At 52.4% G+C, this 16366-nt stretch overlaps 1 protein-coding gene across 5 annotated transcripts in view; it reads left to right on the top strand.

Moving 5' to 3' along the window:
* EHMT1 (euchromatic histone lysine methyltransferase 1) overlaps positions 1 to 16366 on the top strand; it is a 115796-nt gene that overhangs the window by 12608 nt on the left and 86822 nt on the right. Inside the window, exons 1-2 of one of the 5 annotated variants that reach the window (XM_080561854.1) lie at positions 25 to 6771; positions 6921 to 7029. The exons of 3 other annotated variants lie outside the window; for them this stretch is intronic. The gene's annotated coding sequence lies outside the window, so the exon portion shown is untranslated. Of the gene's footprint in view, positions 1 to 24; positions 6772 to 6920; positions 7030 to 11328; positions 11348 to 16366 lie in introns of those variants that run through there. One more of the 5 variants, XM_080561865.1, reaches the window with a different exon arrangement.

Below are 16366 nucleotides of genomic sequence, written 5' to 3'. Positions count from 1 at the left end.
ACACATCTGAGTAATAATTAGTAATGTGCCGTAGTATTCAGAGTTACGGGAAGAGCTGATCTCAGTGACGGAACGGCAGGGTGCTGGCTGCTCCTTGGCCGTAGGCTGCACCCCTGTGCCCCAGGTGTAGGGCAGGCAGGAGCCGTGCCTCCATCCAGCAACGCCTCCCCGCTGGGGCTGTGCAGCTGCGTTGTGCTGCTCGAGTGTGGGTGCCGTTTTGCTGGCAAAAAGCCCCGTGGGTGAAGCACGCTCCTGCCGTGGGATCCGGACCTCTTGGCGAGGGCTCCGGCAGATGAGGGTGTCACAGCCCTCAGCAGGGCAGGAGGCAGGAGCTGGCGGTGGGCTCCCTTAGATGGCAGCTGCTGGTTTTGGGAGCTGTTGGGTTTGTAGAAGTAACCATTGACTGGAGATCTTGATGGTTCCTTTGCATGTTGAAAGCTGCGGCTGTTAATTAAGACTGTACTGTGAGAGCTCATTTACATACAGACTGAACCTGTACAAATCCCCACTAACAGACAGGTAAGGTTAGCACTTCTGTATGGGTACGGCTGATTTACGTGAGGGCACCGGGCTCGGCCACGTGGGTGTGCGCACGTTTACACTGCTGTGCGTGTGGCCGTGCCGCACGTCATGCGTGCGGAGCAAGGCCGTGATGATAGAAGCACGGCTGTTGGCATAACTCTGGACATGCCTTGAGCTGTCCCGGCAGCAGTCTCATGCTGTAAAGGCTGCCTCTAGCAGGGGTAGCTACAAAGATACAGAAATTGTGGCTGGGCCAGTAATCAGATCCTTGAATTAGTCGGCTTTTTTACATGATATTGTTTCAGTCCTTGTCATTCCATGGGCTTGTGTTTCTCTTTGTGTGTGTACTGTGTTTTTTTTTTTGTTTTGTTTTTTGTTTTAATGGGTCAAATGGGGAACAAGCTATTTTGGAAACATGCAAATGAAAAACTGGAATGTGGATCCCAGACGAGGGGGTGCTGGACCCTGTCCCACCGCCCGCTGTCTTGGCATGCTGCGGGACGGGTCCATCACCGAGCGGGGCCAGCAATGGGGTGCAGGCGATGCTTCTGCAGTGGTGAGCCGGTGCGCTGGGAGGCAGCTGGGCATCGGTACCTGCCTGCTCCAGGAGGCTGTGTCCAGATCCTTGTGCTGCCGTTGGATCAAGGTGCAGGAAAATCCTTGTTTAACCAAGGTCTGGGATCTCGCCCAGTTCCCTGCGCGTTACGGCAGGCTTGGGAGCGCGGGGCTTGGCCATCTGCTTCCAGGGCACGGCAGCCTCTTGGCGCTGCCATCCTCAGCAGTGCAGGTAACTTCTCCACCTTTGAACATTAATCCAGAGAGGGGAAAAATTATGTTCATTTTATTCTCGGTGTGTCTTGTAACCCGTACAGGGTCACAGCACGGGTGTTACGAACATGAGGCATGGCCAGCTCAGCCAGGCTTTGAGCCTTACTTCCTTGAAGCCGGCGCTGCCTTTGTTAGCCATCACGCTCGTTTTCATAAACCAGCACGGGAATTTCTGTCTTTGTCAGCTTCATGAAACCATTTGCTTAAGCTCTGAAAAAAAAAAATTTACTACTACTAATTTTTGCCTTTTATATTTAAAGCCAGACGCTTCCAGGACTTCCTTTCTGCTACTTCTGCTTGGTTTGTCTGAGTGGTTTTTAATCCTGTGCCAGCAGGGCGTAAATATCTGTGCAACAAATATGGCTCCTGAAAGTGGCTTGCTTTTCTTGGCTACTTTTCAGAGCCTTCTGGAGGTGCCTGTCAGATCAGAGGTTGTAACTTCTGATGTAGGTGATAGGAAGACCAGGCGTGGAGGGACAGTTTCTGCTAACACTTCTGAATGAGAAAGAATCACCTTGAACCATGTTTGTTTATTTTGGGAGACAAATCAGGATTAGATTGATCCTTGTGAACAGCGTGGGGCGAAACGAATCCGTGCGAACTGAGGTACGGGGACCCTCTGAGCTCTTCCGCGGTTCTCCAGTATCGAAGCTGATGCCGCAGCGAACAGGAGCCTCCATCACACAGAAGCAGCCCGCTGTTGGTAATGCTTGCAGTTCGAGCACCCCGCACACGCCTTTGGTGCAGTGTCTTCATCCTGAAGGTGCTGGAAGGGCCAGAGGGAAGTCCCTGAATCCGTCTGCTCGGAGGATTATGTTATGAAGCACCCACGTTCATTGCAACCGTGCGGGCCACGCAGATGAGATGACTGGACTATGCTGAGGTCCCGTTACGGATCTAATTTTGTCTTCCCTGCCCAATGAACCTCTGGAATTTAACCCAAATTGGGTTTGTTCAGTGAGATGTAACTGACCAGGTGCTGAGCATGCGGGTAGGGATCGACTCTGGCCTTGCAGGAACATCTGTCCTCTGGTTCCTGTCTCTGCCCAAAGCCAGCAGTAAGGTCCCGGGGCGTAACGGCACCTCCGTGCTGGGCATGAAACGAAGGCTCGTCAGGAGGAGCAAAGCCTCGCTCAGGCACGGGGCTCCTGATAGCGAGGAGCCACGGGGCGCCGCTGTCATTTCTCGCTGCGGTGACGGACCGGCTGAGTGATCGCTCTGCCCACCAGAAGTGGTGGGGATGGCAGCTCCCTGCCCTACGGGAAGTGTCTCAGTCCCATTTTGTGTTCTTCTCTCGCAGAGATGACATCCTTGGTGGGGCCGTGGCACCCTTCTGTTCTCTGTTTCTAGACTTTGCTGCTGTCCCAGCAAAGTCAGCCCCGAGCAGCAGGGTCCTGGGGCGAAGACAACGTGGTGCTGCAAAAAGGAAGCCGAGCACAACAGGTCGGCGTCAACTTCTGTGTGAAATGGTCATGCCTTGAGATGGGGGCGTGGGTGACAGGTCCTGATGCCTCCTCGTTTTGCAGCTGCCGTTGCTTTTATCAGAGAAGATCAGGAATGCTCTTCTGTTGCTGCCTTGCTTATGGTTTGTTAATTGCTGTATTATTTTGGATGCTGACAGCGTGGGTTAGACTGCGGCCGTGCATCCAGCAAAGCCAGGCAGAATGGCCTCTACTTTTGGGGAAAAAAGTACCTATTGCAGTAGCCAACATCTCCAGGAGTTTTTTTTTAGGCTTCTCTCCAGGGCTGTGCTGCCACTGCATGGTCCTCTCAGCGTGGATGTACCAACCTGCCATCCGTCTGTCCGTCCTTGGGGGAGAGGAGTGTTTTGTACCAGGGAAATGCAGGTGGGGTGTGAAAATTGTTCCGGTAGGCTGTAAGGCTTAGGAGCCCGCTGTCGCTCTGCAGTGCGGTTTGTGGGATCCTGTCAGCTGGTTTGGCATTTTGTGGCTGTACTATAAACGGTGACAGTGATGCAGCCTTGTGAGTTAACACTTTTTTTTTTCTGAGTGCTCTTCCATGCTTTGCCACGATGTCGTATGTGAGGCTGACAGTGTAAAAGCCACCTGCAGGTGCTCTGTGGGTAAGAAGAAGAGGAAAAATCCTTTTCAGATTTTGGGCATGCATTCCCACAGCTTCCTGCTGTCCCGGCCACCGCTGAACAAAAGAAGCAAGCGCGCTGCCAGTAGCTAAAGATGAAAACCTCGGGAGGCTCCCGCGGGAGCCTGGCCCACCTGGTGAGTGCCAGCCGTGGGCTGATCCTGCTTCCAAGAGGGTCACCCTTCTCCTCTGGGGCTCAGGCTCAGCATCATCTCTTGTTTTCTTGCGAGCTAGCTTGATTGGCGATTCTCAGCCTGCACAGTTTGGTCGTGATGTTGTCCAAATGCGTTCCTTCCTGGGACCAAACGAAGTGAGAAGCCTCTGCCCTCTGTGTGCTTTGGGGCTGCCAGTCCCCCGTACTCAGAGATACCACGTTCCCAGGTCGTGCCTTATTCTTCTCTTGACTGCATTATGCACTTGGTATTGTTCAGACCTCTGGCAGCCTTTCTGCAAGTGCTGTCTTCACAGGCACTGAGGGTCTTGGATTTACTGTGCTGGTACCTCGTGTACCTCCTGTGTCAGCAGCTAATACCCAATGTGGAGAATACAGCGTCCTGTAGGTCACCTTCCTCTTCTAGCAGCAGAAGCAGAGTTACTTACTGAGCATTGCTCTGTTTTGTTGGTACTTCGAGGCCTTTCCCATGACTTACATGAGAACCTGGGGCTAAGCAGTGAAGTTCTCAGAGCTTCTAGGTTCTGCGGTACCAGACAGAAGGTTCCCCTTGCATCAGGCTCATGGTCCGGATGCATGGTCTCCTGCAAGTTATATAGGTGATTCTCAGTTCTTTTCAAACAATTGGCTCTTTAAAGGCAATGTGCACAATGTGCACAAAATGTCTACGTGAGATTTCGGCAAGGCACTGCGGTGGCACCACTGGATGTGACAGCATCGCTTCTGGCTCACACTCAAGTGCACGAGAGGAGACGTGGGCTCATGCACTTGTATGTATCATGCTTAGTCTGTGGAAGAGCAGACTAGAAGGAAGTGCCTTTCTTGGGATGAAACCTGCTGTCCCAGTTAAACGCGTTTACAGTGGTGTTTGGGATGCTCCCGGCAAACGGCGAGGAGAGTCCAGGTGAGCCGAGTCCGGGGATGGGGAGCACCTGAGGATGGCTGCCCGGCTCTGCTGCCTCCCTGCAGGCACCTGCCTGAAGGAGAAGGGTTTGCTTCCCCCTCTCCTCTTCATCCAGCTGGAACTTTCATGCTCCTCTTGACAAACGAGGAGTGTCAGAGGTGGATTTCACCACATGGCGTCCTGTCTGCCACTCGGTAAATTAGTCACACGCCACCGTCCTGTGCTGCGGGGAGCTCTCTGTCCCGGCTGCTTTTTCAGCCAGGTTGAAGGCTGGGTGGGTTTTGAAATGATGATATTTAAAAATTGAGAGCAGCTTTGATTTATTGACCTGCTGCTTCTATGAATCGAGCTGTCTGGGCTGGCATCTGGAGATAAGAGGCTGTCGAGTAATTGCTTATTATTGACTGATTGCCAGCTTGGGCTGTTTGCTTGAAGAAGAATCAATAGCAGTCAATCTTCAAAGTCTGAGCTCGGGGAGTATGAATCGTTTCCAAATGGGGAATGACAGGTCAGGGTAACTCCGTATCTCACATCCCAACTTCGTGTTCGGGTGTAATCCCGCGCTGGAGGAAGAAATGCAGAACATAATCTTCCTGCATCAAGGCTTTCACGTCTGCCTGCCGTAGAGCCTGGGATTTTTCTTTGCAGGGATTTTCAGGGACAGGTCCCAGCGGAGCTCCAAACCCTTCTCCAGGAAGCTGGAGCAGCCTGAGCACCACCTGAACTGAGTGGGAGGCGAGGAGGGTGCGCAGGATGAGTGAAGGCATCTTTCATTAAAGTCCCCAGAGGATGGGGCAGGGAAGGGTGGACGAGCAGCCTTGTGCTGTGACACATCCAAACCAACCAGTTTGGATGCTTTATAAATAAAACAAAGCGTCTATTTTAATGCATGGTAACAGAGGTTTCCTTTCTGTGGGTGAATCTAGTTAGGTGACAGCAGAACAAAATATCCAGTGTCACCAGGACGTTTTATCATCCCTTATAGAGACGGTCGCTATGGTGAGCATTCATTTTAAAAGGCAGACGTAGCCCTTATTTAACACTATCGTGACGTCTTCTCTTGTTCGTGGTTCACGTGTAGGGCTGAAAACATAACAGGGGACTCATGGCATCGAAGGCATTCAAGGCTTTAAAAAAATAAATAAAACCCAAACATGTTTAGGTCTTTGTAAGGACGTGGGTGAAGCCTGGCGTGGGTTGGGATGCAACGTCGAGCTTTTGGCTTCATCCTGCTCCGGTTTTTGCTGGTGCTCAGGAGCTGCGGTCTGGTCCCTGTGGAGCTGGGCACAGAGGCTGTCCTGGGGCAGGGGGAGCAGGGAGGGAGCAGGTGTGAAGCTGAGAAATGGGAAAGGGAATGCCAGGTAACGGGGGAAGCAGCTGAAAATGGAAGCAGCTCTTCCTAAAATAGAAATATCTGTCTTTAATTTTGGAGCTTTGTTTCCACCAGGAAAGCTCCGCTTCACCGTGCACTGTTTGGGGTGAGGGGGAGATACCCCCAGTGGGGCAGTTTAATTATAACCCCCAGTGGTCTGGGAATGAATGGACGAGATTACCTGGGCAGCCTAGTTTAGGTACTGGATTTGTCGTCTACTCGCAAATCCTCATTTGCATGGGTCCTTAATCTATGGAGTTAAATGTGTCTGGGGCTCTGCTGTCTCCTGTGCTGCAGTTGAGAACGGGATTTTTCAAGCTGTTCCTTTTCATCTGAACGCTTCTCCCTCCCCCGTGCCCTAAATTATCTCCCTTAGTTTCCAAAAAAGCAGAGATGGCCAACAAGTGCTACAAAAGGCAGAGCTCCAGGGAGGAGAGGCTGCTTGTGCCCTGGGACGCCGTGGACAAATTGTCCACCAGCTTGTAGAGAGAAGTCAAGATCGGGCGTTTAAAAGGGGTCTGGCAGAGAAGCCACCGCCCCCCCTTCCCCAGAGGGCACCGGGATGTAAAAGCTCGAAAGCGCCCGGAGGTGGAGGGTTGGGCACGGAGCCCTCCTGGAAGCCCAGCAGGGGATGAGCGCTGGCTTTTGGGGCTGGTTGCCGTTGCCTGTCGTCCTGAAATGGCATTTCCTCATGTCTGCAGCAGCCCTCATTTCATGAAATGGATGCAACTGCTGAAAAAAGATCTCGCGTGAGCATGCTCACTGGAAGATTAATCCTTTAGAGGGAGTTGGAGAGTTAAGCTACTGTAATTTCTCTGCAGTTGGCTGCAGTAAACAACTGCTCTAAAGACACGAGGAAAAAAATTGACGGAGGTATATGGGATTAACGTACATATCTTTTTGTGTTTCTCCTTAAAGGTTGAGGGTTTGGTAAGGATTTTCTCTAGGAGAGCCGGGGAAGAGGGAGCTGTGTAATGATTTTGTGGGTGACCTTCATGTCGTGGTTTCTTTTTTCCCTCCAGGCCAAAGCAATCCTCTTGCAGTGCAAGGCCAAGCCGAGGCCCCGGCTGCCTTCCTAGAGCGGGGGCAGGCTCCCGGCCGACCCGGTGCTGAGTTAAACGATGATTTGAGGTGAGGCCTGATGGTTTGAGGTGAGGCCTGCTGCACGATGGGCGGCGTTGGTGGCTGGAAACACCCGGTCCTTCAGAGGGGCAATCAGGACCCAGCGGGGCTTGGTGCATCCTGCGTCTGTTGGAGAGGAGATGCGTAAGGGGATTAGCTTTGATTGGAAAAAGGCCTTTTTTTTTTCTTTTTTTTTTTTTTTTTTTGAACGTGCTCCCCACTCCTCTCCGTGCCTGAGGGGGCTGCAAACCTGTGTCAGAAGGGGGGAAAAAACCCAACCGTTGAGCAATTTTGGCTTTGCTGTAAAGGATACGTGGTCCTGAGGGTGAGGTAAGTGCGGCAGCTCGTGGCTGCACCCCGCGGAACTGAGCGCTCAATGCCCAGGGGAAGGAGGGTTCCTGGTGAGCGAACACCAGGTCGGAGGAGGATGGGACCTGCCTGGTGCCCTACGTCTGCTTCGGCCAAATTCTTGAAGTGCAAGTGATGTAGAGCCAGCCTGCGGGCTGGTGGCAGTGGTACCCACCTGGCTTGGTGTGTTTGGGGCTGCTCCAGTGCGGTGCTGGAGCTGGTAGAGCTCCCTAACCACGGCTCGGGTCTTCTCCACTTAGAAACCTCAAACTAATCGTGCTGGGTGAGGAGGAGATCGAGGTGAACTGTTGGCAAAACACGCCTGGCTTTAGGGGGTGCACAGGCGTAGTTCTGGGTGTTGAGCACCTCGCTGGAGGAAATCCCTTCCCTTGAAGCTCGAGGTGTTCGGGATCAATCCTGGAGACCTGCTCAAAGGAGGGCACACCCTGCCTCCTTCGAGCAGCGAGTAATACAGGGTGCAACCCTTGTGCTACCAGAAATCTGGGTATTGCATGGCTGTGATGGTCATTCCAGCATCACCCGCTGTTACCTTCATGTCCGACAGCAGCAGGATCTGCATGCGGTGCTGTGCCTTGGAGAATGGCACGGCGCTTCCTTGGCGCGGTGCGAAGAAGGGAATAATAACTCAATAATTGTGCAGGTGTCAGCAGCTCCCCCCGGGTTCATCCTGTGGTAGCTGTCAGCTCGCAGGTGGATGGTGAAGCTGTCGGATGAGTTCAGGAGGGCTGTCCTGCCCTGCGCTTTGCTGCGCTAGGGATGCTGCATGTTCCGAGGAAATATTGCCCGCCCAGCGCTGAGGTTTTTCGCTCGGTTCCTCCTTTTCCCCTCCTTTCCAGAAGCTGTGGCTAGCACAGATTGTCTGCCCTCTGAGGATGGTTTTAGGGAACATTGATGGGTGTGCGCGTACGGGGAATAATTAGCTACCAAATGCAAATGGATTGTTTCTTGCTGTTTCACAATCTTTGTAATTTCTATTGAGGATGAGTTAATTATATCTTCATTCTGATGGGTGTGAGGAAAATGATAGAGATATAGCAATATAAATATCTATGGGGAGGGTCGCTGCTTTCAGAACAGCCTTTCGGAAGTCGTGAGGACAAAGACTTGTCCTCTCGGAGCACCGAGGTTCTGCAGGGGCCGGCGGTGCTACGTGTTCCTCTGTGGTTCGGTGTTTTCTGGTGTGGCCTTTTACCTTACGCCAGTGACATAATTATCACCAGGAGAAGGGATTTTGAGTTGTGAGGAAAGCAGTGCCATCCTGGCGGAAGCGTGCTTGGTTGAAGGGCTGGGAAATAACGTTTTCAAAAAAGGGGAAAGCAAGAACATGGAAATAAACCTTAAAACTTACTTCTGAGCAGGATGTAACAAAACTACTTCATTAACCCGAGGTGTGCAGGTGGGGGCCTGCTGTACAAGCACAGGACCAAGTGCCTGGGTGGCACCAGGGCTTTAAACTCCTTCCTCTGGTCTCTGGTACGGCCCCATTTGCTTGCCTGGTGCAAGGTCACCCAGCGCGGGCACCAGGAGACAGGGAAGAAGTTTAGCAAAAGGAGAAATGTGGCACTGTTCCCTTATGCCATGCCTTGTGGCTCAAAGCCAAAGAGTAGAGCCTTCCTCCTCTTCTTGTTTTGGAGGAAAATAGGGAAAAGGAGCTATTTTCAGAGGGAGCCCCTAGAAGGAGTGCAGCTCTTAGGAAGCTTTCAGTGTCCCGGGGATGCTGTGCCTCCGGCTCGAAGCAGGGCTCCTCTGCTCTGCCAAGAAGACCTTCAGCTCCGGCAGGACCCGCGGCAGCGAAGTCTGAAGGGGAAAAAAAAAAAAAAAAAAAAAAAAAAAGGAAAAGCTACATCCACATTTAATTTCCGTCCAGTTTAAAACTTTGCAGATGCGATCTGGAGCTCCACAGGGCACAGCCACCAGCCTAGCACCATGCGGGTGGTACGGGCACTGCCACGAGCTGTGGGGCCGGCGGAAGCAGCACCCTTGGGGACAGGGGGTGTCTGTGGGAGGTGCTGGCCAGTGCTCGGGCTGAGCTGAAGTACTCCAGGCAGAACGGGAACGTCAGCCCAGCCCCAAATAGTACCTGGGGTGTTTTGATCGTGTGGAGCCCAGGTGGGGCTGCCAGGATTGCGGTGCGTGCAGGGGGTGCATCCGTGTGGCTTTTACTGAGATGTGAAACGTGGCATTTTGGGGTTCGTTGCCTCAACGTCCTGGATTTCTGTGGAAAAACCTGTCCATGTGGCCAGTTGTGTCTCTTTTCCATTGGCATAACCTTGCTCAGTGGAGGAACTGAAACACGAATTTGGGACTTTGGTAGCAGCCAAGGCCAGTGTTTGGCACAAGAAAATGGGACTGAATCTCACAGGCGTGTCTGAAGAAGCCTGGCACAACCGCAGCGATCGCAGGAAGGAGAAAGTTACTGCTGGGTGATACGTCGCACCAAGTCCCAGTCTCTAATAATCAAATAACGACCACTTCAAAGGCTGTTGCCTTTGCTTCTCTTCATTCTAACTGCTTCAGCCAACCTGCAGTCAATTGGTAACGACTTTAAAACCAGACGTTGTGGTATCAGCCTTGTCATTAGTTGCTGTGATGGATCCTCTCTCTGCCAAGCAGCTCAGCCCCTCTGTGTTTGTGCCTTACCGAGGCTCACTTCGGACGAGCTGCTTTACCTCCTGCCTTCCCAGCCACTTCCAAATCCAGGGTACGGCCGCGTTTCGGCTTCCTTCGCACCTTGTGCTGCCTCCTTGCTGCTTCGTGCCCTGCGCATGTCCCGGGTGAAGCGGGGAAGGGCTGCGCAGCATCTCCTCGCCGGGCACGGAGATCTGTGCCTGGGGAGCCCTGCCTGGAGAGGGGACCTGATCAGCTGGGAGCAGAGGATTCCCACCCCTTTATCCCCGGGGGTTGTTGTAAGCGAAGTGGCAGGCTCAGGGGAAGGAGCAGCATTTCTTAACCTGGCTGTGAAATTAGTAGGATAACCCCATTCCCATGGTGGATGAAGCTTAATGAATTGATCAGCGCGGAAGGCATATGTTCAGGCTTCGGAGTGCTGGAGGAGCAATGCAACGTGCTTACGACTTCTCTGTTGTGCTTGGAAAAATTTGGTCTGCAGTGAAAACCCTGCTGTAGGGCCGTGTGCCCGGTGGCCAGGAGATACGGGGTGCAGCGGGGCAGGGAGGCAGCCCCTCACTGCACTGCCACAGCCGGAGGAGGAGAGGACAGGAGGGACGGCAGGGCCGTGCTGGGTCCCAAGGGTGGCAGTGCAGGGATGGAAGCGCATTGGTGGCTCCTAAAAGAAGAGGAAGTGAACAGCAGGTGATGCTTCGAGCGCCGTCTCGCCCGTGACCTACTTGCTGCCGTGGCGGCTTGCAGCTAAAAAGCAAACAGAGCAGAGGGCTGCGCCCTGCGGTGCCGGTGCCTGCAGGAGCTCATCCAGCTGCTGCCTTCTCCAGCTGCTGCCACGTGCCCATGGGCACCTGGGGCTGTGCAGAGGCTGCTTTAGAAAGCCAGGGTGTGTTGGCACAGTGCTGGGAGCCCGGATCCAGGCTTGGGTTTGTGCAAGGCGTGAGGCAGCCCATTCACCAGCAGCGCACGGCGTTGCTTGCTGGTCCCAGCTGGGGACCCGGCTCACCGGGATATGCAACCGACATCAGAAATTATTCATCCCTAACCTCCTCCACAATCCACTGTGAGCCACGAGTCTGCTTTTTCCTGCGTCTGCTCCTTCAGGAGCCCCCACTAACCTGATCGTTCTTAATCTTGTCTTATTTTCCAGATCATCAATTTGATTTCTCAGTACTTTTACAGTCCTTAGTGTTCCCAGGAATCTGTGCCTCCATCAATTACCTCTCTATCTTCTTCGAGGCTGTAGCAACCTTGAACCAGAGGTTCCACGCTATTTTTATACCTCACACTGCTTATTGGAGAAGGCTTTCAGAAACAACGGTACGCTTCTTACCAGGTATCCCAACATTTCTCAGTGGATAACAACTGCATCTCATGCTAACATGCACCTGAAGGCTGCCTTGTCCTTTTATTCATTTCTACCGCTGGGTTTGGGAGTTAAATGCATTCTCTCTGGCTTAATTCACGTCTGCAGGCATGCATGCAGGTCACAGGGTATCCGATACTCCTTCAGCCATGTTAGTGGTGATGCTGAGCTGCCATCAGATAGCGGCACTGATGAGACCTCTCCCCTTGGAACTCATCTGCAAGCATTAGCATACAGCCCTCCTCTGCTTGATTTTGAAACCCCTTCTAATACCCCCTTCGGTGTCTGAAATCCAGATAAATCCATTAATTTCAATGGACTTGATGTGGATTTACTGGGTGCAGAGGCATGGGTGGGAGGGGACCCTAAAATGCCGTTGTCACTGCCCGGTCTGTGGCTGCTGGTGTTGGTGTGGTGCTGCCGTGAAGCCTTTCCTGCTCAGATAAGGGCTGCCTGTAGCTGGGGGCTCCTCCACATGTGCAAAAGGAGAATTAGCCTTGGCATCTTTTTTTTTTTTCCCTGGTGTTTGAAGTTGCTAAATAACAGCAGAAATAAAGAAGTGGCTCTGAAGGTGTCTGAAATGACAGCCTTCCTCCTGTTGATGGCACACAGGGGGTTGTGAGTTAGCAGTCCAAGGTTATTTAGTTCCAAAACTTCTGCTCTTGCCTTGCAAACTCCATCCAAGAACATCTTTCCTTTGGAAATAAGAATGGAAAAAAAAAAGTCCTCTGTTTTTCGTAAGTTGCAAATTGTGTTTTTATCTAAGCTGATTATTTTATTTATTCCAATAATCCTCTTCCAGAATAAAAGAAAATTAATTGTCTTCCTATTTCCATAATGATTTGCCCTTCAGACAGTTGCCAGGCAAAGTGCTTAAAACCTGAAATGAAAAGATGGTGAATATTTAAAATCAGTGAGCTACTGTAGGAACATGTTTGTATTTTAATGGGGTGGTATTCAAGTAGTCCCAGAGAGTGCTATTTGCTCTGTGTTCTGTAGGATTATGAGTTTTTTTTTCTTTTTTTTTTTTCTTCTGCATATTAAAATGGGGTCAAGCCTGCTGTGGTAGATAGTGCAAGTCTTATGTAGGATTTTCCTTGCAATATGGACTGCCTGCAATTGAAGCCCTATAATTATCTGGCATTAATGGGGAGCGTTGTCCTTGGGTTTCGTTGCGCATTTGCCGGGGAGGTGGCTTCGCTGCCTTTCAGTGCCCGCGGATGGACAAGGGTCTGTTTCCTTGCGGCCGTGATGGGACGAGGTTTTCCCTGCAGGAGCTTCTCGCTGAGCCCCCACTCTTGGTTATTTTTAACTTTGTCCGACCGCAGAGCGTTACCTGGTTAATTTGGGAAGATGCTGGAGCGCTTCCTTAAAAGGCTCAGAAGTGATGGAATACGCAGTGATGCACCCGAGAGCTAAATTAGAGCTTTTGTGGGTGCGTTGGTTGAGGAAGGGAATTTCATATTTTATCTCCTGGCACATTTATTTTTTCCTCCCAGCCGTGCATCCATGCCCTCGCCAGCTGTGGGCAGAGGTGGTGGCACAGCCCTGGCACAGCCCGGGCTTGGTCCAGAGTGAGGGGGGCACTGAGGCTGCCCTCCGGCTGGCTCCTCGGTTTCCTTCCAACAGGCTTTGGGAAACAGCTAAAAATGTTGGCTTGGGGATCGATGGGCAATTGTGCTGGGGGCAGGTGAAGAGAAGGTGCGAGGTGCTTTAACATCTGGTGTGACAGGGAGGGTTTGTTGCCCTGCCGTGATGTCCCCTTCGTTGTCTCCCCAGGGCACAGCAGAGGTGGGGACCAGGGACTGGCACCAGACCTGAGCCCGGCCCTGGCTTTCCTCGGCTCAGTGCAGGAACTAGGGACAGTTTCAGGGCTGTTTCAACACGAGAAACCCTACAGCAATAAATTCCTCACGTTTGTCATGTTTGCCCCTTCCCTTATGTGAAATTGCTCCAAAGGAGCAGAGTGTGATCATCACGGAGGAGAGCAGGGTAGGAGTTTGTTATGTTTGTGATCTTTGTGTGGCACCCAGCTGGAGGGCGGTGGGGATGTGGTGATGCTCAGCTCCCAGCCTTAGCAGTGGGGAGGGAGGGAGGGAGCCTCTTGGCCACAGTGCGAGCTTGGGGACCACCAGACTGGGCATGTGGGTATGCTCCTGAAGGTCCACCTGCTGTGCCTCTCAGTCTTCTGTTTGCCTTTAACCATCACAAACCTGGCAGGGGAATTCATTAATGCCACTCCTGACAAACTTTGATTCTGTCATGGATTGATTCAGGATCGCTCCCTGTGCTTACACACCAGCGACCCCTTCGCTTCCTGTGCAGAAGTCCTGGGGGGGCTGCAGCAGGAAACCAGCCCCTTCGCTTTGTTCTTGAGCTGATAGGGACGATTATTGCTTGCTGACAGTGTGCTTGGGTCATTGTGCACGGCATGGAAGAAGTTATTCCAGTCACAGAACGTGGGTGGCCATCTCCTCTCCATAGAAAGCTGCTGTTGATTTTGGCATTTTAGGATCCATTGCTAAAGTCACCGATGGAGCAGCATGTCCAGCTAGTGCAGGTTTCTATCTAGTTTGCTGCACTGGGTGTAAATCACTGACCGGTTATGGTCCTGTTCTGCGGGAAGCATTTGCTACGTATGCACAGTGTGGAGGAAGAGTCTGAACTTCAGTCACATTGAGTTTTTGTAGAAGAGCCCTGTGCTTGCTGGCGTGTCTGTCAGGAGGGTTGTGAAATGGCAGAGGCTGTGCGATCGGTGGCAAGGGCAGTGAGAGGACGGGAACTGGCCGGGCAGTACACCGAAGGGTGGAAGAAATGGGCGTTCACGGCTTTGTTCTGCACAGCACCTCACTCGTTCTCAAGGCTTTTTGTGTGCCAATGACCTGCCGGCCTGTTCCAACTAAGTGTTTTTTGGATGTAACCTTTCCTATCATCCAGCTGGTTATTGCTGACATCGGCTGTGTTATGCCTTATGGCACTCATGGAGGGGATGAGCCATTGCCCTGCCAGAGGAGCAGTGTGTGAGTGCTTTCATAGAGTCACAGAACCACAGAATGGCCTGAGTTGGAAGGGACCCACAAGGATGATTGAGTCCAACCCCTGGCTCCACTCAGGACCACCCAAAACCCAGACCCTATGTCTTGGAGCCTTGTCCAAATACTCTTTGAGCTCCGCCAGGCTCGGTGCCATGACCTTATCCCTGGGCAGCCTGCTCCAGTGCCCGACCACCTCTCGGTGAAGAACCTTTTCCTAACACCCAGCCTGAGCCTCCCCTCTGCTTGGGCTGCGGGTGCCCAAGGCTCCCCTCTGCATGCCCACAGCCTAGCTGAAGGACGAGAAGTTTGCCATATGCAGGTCCTTGAGAACGTCTTCTCTTGGTCCTGTGGTTAGGATTGAGTGTTGTGTGGCATCAGTGGCAAGAGTCCTTTCATGTTCCTCCAGGACACGATCCACCTGAAAGGAGGCTGCAGTGGGGAGGGTGCTGGTCTCTTCTCAGGTGATAATTTGTAGAATGTGAGGAAATGGTCTTAAGTTGCACCAGGGAGGTTTCGTTTTGTCATTGGGAAGAATTCCTTCATGGAGAGGGTGGTTGAGCACCGGAACAGGCTTCATGGGGCAGTGGCGGAGTCCCCACCCCGTGAGGTATTTAAGGGACGTGAAGGTGTCACCAAGGGACATGGCCCAGCGATGGGACTGGTGGGTCAGGCTGATGGTTGGGCTTGGTGGTCCTGAGCGGCCTTTCCATCATGAGTGATTCCGTGGCTCTGTCAGCAGCCTCGCCATCCTCACAGCCCAGAGCGTCAGGCCCTGTGTCAGACGTGCACAGGGCGGAGTGAGGGAGCTCACAGACGTGGGGTCACTAACACTGGGCCTGTGAACAAACGGTTGGTGCGGGGGGCAGCCGTGCGCCACCCGGCCTGCCGTCCTCTGGGGCTGCCGGGCCTGAGCTGCGGGTGGGAGAGGAGTTTGTGGCGACCGCACGCTTGGGAGGCCATGTCTGTGTGAAGGGACAAAAACAAAAGGAAAGGTACGAGCGAGGCCATATTGTTTGCTTCAGATGTTTTACTTTGCTGTCTCGCGGCTGTGGGTTTGTCTCCGTGCACCTCGAGCACCCCGGCTCCCAGCTCAAGCGTTAAGTCCGAAATTGGAGCCAGCTGCGAGGGCAGGGGTGGGGAGGAGGGGAGGTGGTGCCGCAAAACCTGGTTAAAGCTCAGCCCGTGGGCTTTGGGGGGATGGCTTGGGCCTGGTCTCTGGTGTTTTTACTTGGGAGCGGGAGACGGGTATGGGCCCTGCTGGCTGTGGCAGGGATGGGGCCATGGGTTTGTCTGGCTGTGCTCGGTTATCGTGGTGGGACTGGGGCCGGGCCTGCGGAGCTGCTGGTGGGAGAGGTGCCGGTGGATGGTTGGCATTGATTCTTTCTGGAGAGAGATCTCTATAAATATATATATGTATATAAATATATATATGTGTCTGTTTATATGTATATATTTATGTGTTGGTTTAACTGAACAAACTTTCTGCTTCTTTTACTGAGTACTGCTTTATTTTGAAGCAGGTGGAAAAGCTGCCACTGGAGAGGTGGTGGTTATTGGGCCTTGTTGAGGTTTCCTCAAAAAAAAAAAAAAAAAAAAGAATGATTAAGATGGGGCAGAGGGAACAAACCAAACCAAAAAAAAACAACCCGCCCCAAACAAAAAATCTTTATCACATTTTAAATCTTTCTTCTCCCCCCACTTCCAAATGTGCTTTTTAAAGAGTTACAAATGCTCGTTGGCATAGAAACTACAGGATCTGACTGAGGCATGCGAATGGGGAAGGAGCCATTCTGCGTGAGCGCCATGCGCTGAGCCTCCGCGGGGCTGGCGGGAGTCTTTTACGAGGCGAAGAAAATTGTCCAGATGTTGCTTGAATTAGAATGGCACTAAATATTTAGGTTTTTCAATTTGCACTTAAATCCCCCCAAACTTGAAATGTAGGGAATGCAGATAC

The sequence above is a fragment of the Anser brachyrhynchus genome (genome assembly GCF_964034855.1).
Source record: "Anser brachyrhynchus genome assembly, chromosome: 19".
Taxonomy (NCBI): Eukaryota; Metazoa; Chordata; class Aves; order Anseriformes; family Anatidae; genus Anser; species Anser brachyrhynchus.
Note: the sequence above shows the minus strand (reverse complement) of the source record. Positions and strands in the feature narration are given on the sequence as shown.